The following is a 9,884-nucleotide window of genomic DNA, read 5'->3' as shown; positions in this document are numbered from 1 at the left end:
ACTTGCAAACAAAAATCATAAATAAAGTTCAAGACATGCTTAGAACAGTCGTCACTCCAGCTGAAGTTAATTCAAAGTGATTAAGAGAAGCTTAACTCTAAACAGATGACACTGTTAGACCAGGTCAAGTCAAGTTTAAGTTAAAGTTTGCTGGCTGGTGGAAAACTGATGACTGCTTAAAAAAAATGTAGGAGTGATGAGTGTTCACAACAGTGCATCAACTTTATGTTCATCTGTCTCAATATTTTAATTTTGATTATAAATTATATTTTTATCCATTAGTCCTATTTCCATTTTTATTTACACATTATGTACGTTTGGCCACGCTTTCTGTCTGACATGCAATGAATGAAAGAGTGAAGTCAAATAATGTCTTTATTATAGTATATACTTTTATTTTATTCAGGAGAGGAGAAAAAGAATCCATCACTGGCCACCGTGTATGTCCTGCGACTTTTCATCTCATCAGTGGAGAGGAGAGGGACCTGCAGACAGGCTCCTTACAGACGATAAAGAAGGAAAAGCCAACTCATACTTTGATTGACAGTGGTTGAAGGAAGTGTAGTAGGCTGCACCCCTTCTATGAACATACACAAGCTTTCACACAAAGTTTGGGTGTGTTTCATAAAGAAGACGGTGAAGGTTGTCAGTGGCTGCTGCACTTGCTTTGCTTGAATCGTCAGCCAAATGATTAAGAACTGTATTATAGATGCTCATGTACAGCTATAATATTGAATTCCAGTAATATGAATATTACACATTACAATGACTGTGTTGAGATGACCAAAGTCTCATCTGCTAAATCTTCATGCAAATCCCCCCCCCCCCCCCGCCATCACCATATAAATAATAATAAAAAAAACTTCTGAAAATTAAATGTTTCTGATATTGTGTCCAGTGCTAGTAAGAAAACATTAACTCAAGAGTTGCTTTGAAAAGGGGCCCCAAAATATCTCTTGGACTGGAAACCACTACCTGTCACGTTCAGTATGCCAAGTAAGTATGAAATCAAAAAGACAAAACTTTATGGGATAAAACCATTTTTAATGAATCTATCTTGTAGTCACATTTAGTCACCAATAAATTTTCTGTTCCATTACTGTAAACTGGCCAATGCCTGTGTAGTAAAACCTGGCCATTTCAAAACTGCAAAGCTGAATGTTTTTAAATAACACTGCTCATCCCAGACTATTCTTATGAGAAACATATCTATATTTTTTGGTAACATAAGTTTTCATTTGTTAATTATTATAGTGTGTAAACTCTCAGCACACAAGTGGGGGCAGCAAATTCAAAAGTGCTGCACAGACCAACACAGTGTCATCCAGGACTGGAACAAGACTAACTGGCCCATTTCGTCCTCCCAACAGCCCGCTGAATGTGAATCCTGGCAATTGCAATTTTTCTAATCTTTGCAACATCAGCAGCAGTTTGTGAGTCATCATTGTGCAGCGTTCGACCCCCAAGCTGGGCGGCGCGGGCCCCTCCTGCTGCAGCCTTCACCCACTTTGCCTCAATCCAAATGATGGACTGCTTCAAGTTTAGAGCACATAAAATGTATATGTGTTGTCTTTAATTTTGATGTGTGCCATTATTATGGTAAACAAATAATAATAGTGGATTAACTGCTGTATCTTGTCTGAGGTAATTGGAGTGTAAATGTAATTGCCCTTTTAGGGATCAATAAAGTTGTCTGAAGTCAAGATACAAAAACGCAATGTTCCATTTATTCATTGAGAACATTTCAGTGTACTGATCCAGTGGTCATGACAAGAAAACACCAACTCAGTATTTTCAGGCCTTTAGACACTGTAAAAGGCACATTGTCAGCAGCTGAATTTGATCTCACCTCTCGGGCAAAGTCTGTGGTCACTCGGCTTCCCTTGTTTCTCCTCAGCAGCTCTTTCAGCAGACACCTCTTGAATTTATCGTAATCTGAAGTATCACTATCAGACGTGCTGTCGTTCTTGGATCTGGATGGCATCAGGTCCTTTGCCTGTGCTCCAGAGATCACGTTTTGGACAAATATGCACATAACACTGTGCTTCCCTGCCAACAGCGGCTTTGGGAGTTCACGCTTTGTTGCGCAAGATTTACTCACCTCTGAGCGTGCATATTGACAATGTAACAACGATCTATTCCACCCATATCCAATTCTCCCCATCTGTGTGGGATTCCATCAGGCACTCTGGTTTTTACTCACCATATTAAAAAAAAAAGCCCAGTAAGCAGTGGCGGCTGGTGAAAAACAGTCTTGGTGGGGCTACTGTGCCAATAGATTCCCTTGCCTTGTCCAGTACAGGCATTCAAGTGAGCAGTCAGAAAATTACTACAATTCCACAATAATCATTTCATGTCCTTCTCAAAATCAGCAGTTTTACAGATAAAGTTAACCATTTACAGCTATATTAGGCCCCATTTCTACTTTGGAAAGGATCAGTATCAAATAAAACACTCAAGTTCTTGAGCAAAGAACATTTCACCATTTGACACCAATTACACACATAATACACCAAACTGTACTGCACTGCCATTATCTTCAGACAAACAGATCCTGGGGTTCACAATGACACCTCCTTAACAAAATAGAAAATATCACCAAATTTACACTCTTTCAAAATATGGAAAAAATCTTCAGTTGACAAAAGAACATTATGTACATACTACAATGTTCACACCACCTTCCAAGAGAGAGAGAGAGAAAATGTGTGTGTGAGAGAGAGAGAGAGAGAGAAAGTGTTTGTGTGAGAGAGAGAGAGAAAGTGTTTGTGTGAGAGAGAGAGAGAAAGTGTTTGTGTGTGTGTGAGAGAGAGCGAGAGAGAGAGAGTGTGTGTGTGTGTGTGTGTGTGTGTGTGTGTGTGTGTGTGTGTGTGTGTGTGTGTGTGTGTGAGAGAGAGAGAGAGAGAGAGAGAGAGAGAGAGAGAGAGAAAATTAAGGTAATATTTTGCATGACCATTACTGAGTGGAATGGAGGCAAACTAAAGAAGCTTGAAAAACTTAAATAACTTGACTAACTAATAACACCAAAACCTTTAAATTCAATTGGTTAAAATTAATTAACAGTGTAGAGGACAAAGCAAATTAAGTATACAAAACCACTTAATTAAATGCGTTGCTAAACTTGGGTTTGTCTTACTATAAGTGTTGTGTGTACTCAGTGGCTGTTAGAATTTCTTTTAAAAACATGCAAATTGCTATTTTAGGATTTTGTTTTGTTTTGTTTTTAAACTGAGCAAATAATTTGTTTTAGAGTGTGGAATACTCCAAGAATATTTCACTTCTGTGAACTGATCCTCATAACGTGTAAAGTGAAATGAAAATACCAGCATGGCTGCAGCTTTGAACACTGTTACAAACAGCCCGGCCTCCCCTATTACCATTATAACTGGTCTGCTGTCCCAATAAAGATCACAGCTTTGACCCCCTAAAACAAACAAAAAAACATCACTCATTCGTTTTATCTTAAATTTTCATCCTCGTTTCCACACCAGGAGCAACATTGGGGAATAAATCCGAGCAGCCAGAGGAGTCAGTCCGCAGCTGGCAGAGGTGGATGCGCTCCTTTCCACCCCGCAGTAAAGAGCGCAGATCAGCAGCCTCCGTGACGTGTGCGCGCTGACAGCGTGAATGAAGCCTGACACGGTTTATAACGAGTCAGACAAACGTCTCTCCTCCAACCGGGATGTGCAACTGTCATTAAACCATGAGAAAGATCTGATGTGCGCACCTCCATGCGCCTCCAGAAGGATCCCCGCGAAACTTTGGTGTCATTGATTTGATTAGTTTTGTCCTATTTTAAACCTCCGAAGAGTTCTTCAACTTACTCCAGCAAAACGGAGACAAAATAAAAATAAATAAATAAAACCCAAACGTCGTCGTCACCATCATCTCTTCCTGACTGACTGACTGACAGCAGCAGCTGCAGCGTCATGTATATCACTGACTGTAGCAATCTAACGTTCCCGCATTTTTGTAGCAAGGGCTAAAATTCCAGCGCCCCAAAGCCGTTAATTTTGGCAATGTTGATTTGCCAAATATTTATTAATTTTCCCTAGCAACTACATACAATTGGTTATTTCGCTGCACTTCAAGGGCGCTTTGAATGACCGCCCAAGACGAGGAATGATACGTTCTCTGCTTCTGTCGGTGGAAATGCACTGTTGAATGAGAGTCAGTTGGAGGAAGTGTTGCTTTAATCATTCATATTACATGTAGGCACATACTATTAAGTAAAACTGACATTGATAATACTTTTTAAATATATATATAGTATGACTTTTCCCCTCCACATCTAGGAGGGCAGCGCCCTAGCGCCCCCTATGGGCCAGCCGCCACTGCCAGTAAGGTCATGCTCCTTTCTCTTCCCTTTACCAAGGCAGTGTCTCTAGATGTGAAGTTGGATGTTGGACTGTGGCTGCCCACTGCTCCCAGTGGTTGGGTTGTGTCTAACTAACTAGGATGTGTTAAATACAGTGGCAGACTTTGCAGTATGTATGGCGATAATGGACATTCTTCTTCTGGCTTCCACAAGTGCTGCAGTCGGGGTCTCCATGACTCCACAGAAACCACTGCTGTATGATAAATCTGTCTGGAGTCCTTCTGAAAAAGTGAGTGTCCATGCAAGGAGACAAGCGAGGGAAGCCACCTGGACTCCAGTGACAATCCTGCAGGAGTTATAGGCTTCTGTGGCTGTGATTGCAGACACTAGGCATCGATCAGCTTTTATTTGTTGTGTCACTGTTGACAAAGCTTCATGGTGGAGTGGAACAAAAATAATTATGTGAAGAGAAACCAAATAAAATCTCTGCTCAAGTCTCCCATGTGACTTTGGATAAGCTGCAGCTGAATTTTCCCATCTTCTTTTTAAGAAAATATTTCTTTATTTGATGTTGTACACAAATTTAAATGTGGAAAAGCCCGCTGGTACGTCGACTTTCAATATCTACTGTATGATTAGATCATATTTCACTGAAACATCTCACAAACACTTTTGGCAGAAGTCAAATGATTAACTGGCCATTTGGGATCATTGGACAGTAATTTATCTTCACTGGTTACAATCTATGAAAAACAGAACTGGAGAACTGAAACCGGTATGAAGAGTGAAGGTCACAATATAATTCAATAAGACACAATGCAAATCGTTGATGTCTCTTAATGGCACTTTGAAGCTGAAAGCCTGTACACGTTCTGCCATCTTGTGGTGTATTTGAGTAATTTAGTCATTTAGACCTTTTTTTTTTCCTAAGAAGGAAACTTGTGTAAAGATTTTAACTGAGCAGTAAAAGAACCTCCTTTCGCAACAAGGCCAGAATTTAAACCAGAGACATTCTGGGCCACATCTTGAAGGCCTAAAGTGCACAGTGTAAGTGTATTTGGGGCATTTCCAACCCCACATTGCTATTTACAAATTATACGGTGCAAAACAGGTCAGGGTGCATCACCGGGGGTGGACTGGAGCCTAGTCCAGCGGTCATAGGGCATAAGGCAGGGTGTACCCTGGAGAGGATGTCAGTCAATTTAACCTCTCTTATTAGATTCAATTTGTCATTTTATTCTCATATTTTTAATGTAATGTCTCACATTAATGGCTTTATCTCTTGATTATGACTTAGCATAGTTTGAATTTATTGGTGAAATTATGATTTTTCACATCATAATCATAACATCTATTACTTATAGTCAATATAGTCAATAGTCTATAGTCAATTTAAAGTTTTCAGTTCACCTAAACTGCATGGCTTTGGATGTGGGAGGAAACCAGAGGGAACCCACATAAACATGGGGAGAACATACATACTCCATACAGAAAGGCCACGGGTGGGAAGCGAACCCAAGACCCTCTCACTGTGAGGAGCCACTGAGCCACAGTACTGCCCGTGTGTGTTTGCTGAAACAGGAATTATGCCACTCAGAGTGCTGCCAGACATCGGGCATTCCCTTTAGAAATGGGGTGCACTTGATTCTGGTGCTTTCTACACTGCTCAAAAAAAAAAAAAAAAAATTAAGCTCACAGGCTAGTTGAGTTGGCTATCAATATGTAGACTTAGTTTGATTCCTGGTAACACTCCCTGTCTGTGTACATGAACAAGATACTTCAGCTGCACTGTTCCAGTCCACACAGCTGTAAATGTGTACAAGCCTTGGCTGGAGAAGTAACATGCGATGGACTGGTGTCCCTTTCAGAGTCAATCAGAGACTCTCATCTGCTTCATGCTGCAGAATTGTGGGATAAGCACCAGCACAGATGGGCTGCGGTGCCTCTATAGGACATATAATACTCAGCAGGTGACAGAAGTAAGAGGTTTACTAGAGAAGAAATGGGTGATATGGGAACAGATCATTTATAGGAGCAACAGCTGCCCCCCGCCCCCCAAAAGAGACAAATGTTTTATTGCTTAAGGATACAAGACACACAGCTAGCAATTTAAAGTACAACAGTTTGAAATGCAATTTTAAGAAACCAATAAAAATAACTAAATGTTGTATGTGGAAACTGCCCCTGACTTTTACATCGATTTGCAGATGATAATTTGCTTTAAAAGAGTCATCAGTTGATTTTATCATCACAATCATCATCATCAGCATTATTATTATTATTATTATTATTATTATTATTATTATTATTATTATTATTATTATTATTATATTATTGTTGTTGTTATTGTTACTAACAGCGTTCGTATTTTCAGTTTATTGGTTGTGTCTCCAGTAGAGGGCGATCTAGCTCTGGCTGTAGAATTCAGTATGAAGCTTTGGAGCACTGTATGCAGTAAAATTCTTCATTAACAAATAATAATTGCTTTATAAAGTAATAGATGTTACGATTATGATGTGAAAAATCATAATTTCACCAATAAACACAAACTATGCTAAGTCATAATCAAGAGATAAAGTCATTAATGTGAGGCATTACATTAAAAATACGAGAATAAAATCACAAATTGAATCCAATAAGAGAGGCTTTCTTTTGAATTGGCAGAAAAGGGCTTACAGGCAATTCTATGGTAATTTAATTACAATCAAAGCCAATAATAATAATAATAATAATAATGTTGTAACAAAGAAACCTTCTTGCAAAACCCAGTATAATTTCAGGGATATTTAACTCTTCAATTGATCACCCTCCCAGCTGAACTATTAGTATTTGAAGTTGCCCATCAATTATACAATGACCTGGATTAAAACGTTTTTCTATGAATCAGAATCAGAATTGCCTTTAATGTCATTGTATTTTACATTGCAACGAGATTTGAGTGCAACTCCAAAAGGTGCTTTTCTGAGGTACAAGTAATTATTAACCAAATTAACAGATAATGAGAATTAACAAAATAAATAATTTTAATATATGTAAAACTAAAAGTAAAATGTAGACAAAAGAATTACGTACAATTGTGGAATGATATTGCATGGAAAAATATTTCACATGGTTTACAGTTATTGCACAAGAAACTTTGAAAAGTGCAGATTAATGTAGTTTGTTTTTGTTCAGAGCAGTGATCGCTCTGGGGAAAAAAAATGTCCCCGAGCCTGCTTGTCCTAGTTTTGATTGACCTATACCGTCGGCCCAAGGGGAGTAGGTCAAACAGGTAGTTGCTGGGGTGGGATGTGTCTTTGATGATGCTGGCAGCTCTGTTGAGGTAGCGAGAGCTGGCAATGGGCAATGTCTTCCAGGCTGGGCAGAGAGCAGCCAATGATCCTCTGGGCCATTTTGATCATCCTCCTGTCTGCTGCTGTGCACCCCCTGTACCACGCTGTAATGCAGTACACCAGGATGCTCTCAATGGTGGCTCTGTAGAACAACACCAGCAGCTTCTCCTCCAGATTGTTTCTCCTGAGCACCCTCAGGAAGTGGAGTTGCTGCTGGGCTTTCTTCACCACCACTGTGGTGTTGGCAGTCCAGGAGAGGCTGTCAGAGAGCTGCACTTCCAGGAACCTGATGGAGCTGACCCTTTCCACAGTCCCCATGGATGTAGAGTGGGGCTGGGTCAACCCTGCCCTTCCTGAAGTCAGGATTATTTCTTTTGTTTTTGTGGTGTTCAGCGATAATTTGTTAGCTGAACACCACACTGTCAGTTGGTTGACTTCGTCTCTGTAATGAGACTCATCCCCCCCACCCCAGCCCCACCCCTGAGATGAGCCCAACCACGGCTGTATCATCTGCAAACTTTATGATGGTGTTTGAGAGATGGATCGGAGAGCAGTCATGAGTGTAAAGGTGAACAGGAGGGGTTTCAGTACACAGCCTTGAGGGGAACCGGTGCTGAGTGTGACGGTGGAGGAAAGGTGGGGGCCAAGTTTCACTGACTGTGGGCGGTCCGTGAGGAAGTCCTTGATCCACTGGCAGATGGGGGTGGAGATGCTTCTGGACCAGGCTCACCGGGATGATGTGGTTGAAGGCTGAGCTGAAGTCCAGGAAGAGCATCCTCACATAGCTCCCCAGGTGCTCCAGGTGGATCAGCGATGTGGAGAGCTGTGGTGATAGCATCCTCTGTGGAGTGGTTTGCCCTGTAGGCAAACTGGTGGGGGTCCAGAGTGGGAGGCGGAGAGACCAGTCTTTCAAAGCACTCCATGACCACAGGCCTAAGTGCAACAGGCCTGTAGTCATTTATGCTCTCCACTGCTGACTTCTTTGGGACTGGGATGATGGTGGAAGATTTGAGGCAGAGTGGAATGATGGCCTGTGACAGGGACAGGTTAAAGATGCAGGTGCAAACTCCAGCCAGTTGGTCAGCACACGCTTTGAGTACCTTGCCAGGTACGTCATCGGGGCCGCCCGCCTTCCTGAGGTTCACCGCCTTCAGCACACGTCTCACTTTGTGCTCCTGGAGTGTTAGTGTGCTAGTGCTGGAGGGTGGTGGGTGTGGAGTTGCTGCTGATCTGTCTGCTTCGAAGCGGGCAAAGAAGCGATTCAGTTCCTCTGCCAGCGAGGCGTCAGACCTAGCATTAGCTGGGTTGCTGCTTCTGTAGTTACTTATATGATTTATTCCATTTTCACCATTTTCATCTAATTGTGTTTGTTTACAAGCAAAACCAAAAATAATATCAAATACATTTGAAGCAGTAAGTTGGCTGATTGCATAAGTGATGCTGAATGATTTAGCTCTGCATGCAGTGTGCATCCCACATAGATGACCTTTTTTATTCGTACACCGCAGAGGTCCTTACTGCCTCCTGCCTACACAACACAAAGCCCACACACAAGGTTCTCGAACTTTTGAGTCTCCACTATGGCTCATTATCGGAAGGGAATTACACGAACACTGCAGCCGCTCAGCGTTGCGGTTACACAGTACAGCAAAGTGAGGCAAACAACAATGCAAACACTTTGTCATATACTACACATGCAACTGTCAACGGATTATTCATCAGTGCATTTTAAGAAACCTATCTGGATGACAGATGCCAAACGGAGTTGCACAGAAGGCGCAAGTCCATTTGGGCCATTTTGAACTGCACAGTGCTATTTAAGTGGGGAGAAATGCTGGCACGAAGCTTGGTGTGAGATTGGGTTGCTTCACAACCAGGGGCGCCCCCAGGGATTTTGGGCCCCATGAAAATTACTGAGCCACCCCCACCCCCCATATTATTCTTTCAGTATTTGAATTGTATTAAGGCCTCTCTGGGCCCCTAGAATCCTTCTCCTTATTCTCCCCTTTTCAGCACCCGTGTTCACAACACAGACACTGATGTCTGTCCATATGTGTACGTCAATGAGGTGCAACGGCTCTGATCAATCATTTACCCATTCATGTTCTGAACCCACTTAGTCCTATTAGGGATCATGGAGGGGGGCTGCAGCCGATCACCCCATTCAGGAGGGGTACAAACTGGACAGTTCGGCAAATGCAGAGCCGACACGTACAAACAAAGACAGACAAACT

The sequence above is a fragment of the Thalassophryne amazonica genome, chromosome 3 (genome assembly GCF_902500255.1).
Source record: "Thalassophryne amazonica chromosome 3, fThaAma1.1, whole genome shotgun sequence".
NCBI lineage: Eukaryota > Metazoa > Chordata > Actinopteri > Batrachoidiformes > Batrachoididae > Thalassophryne > Thalassophryne amazonica.
Note: the sequence above shows the minus strand (reverse complement) of the source record.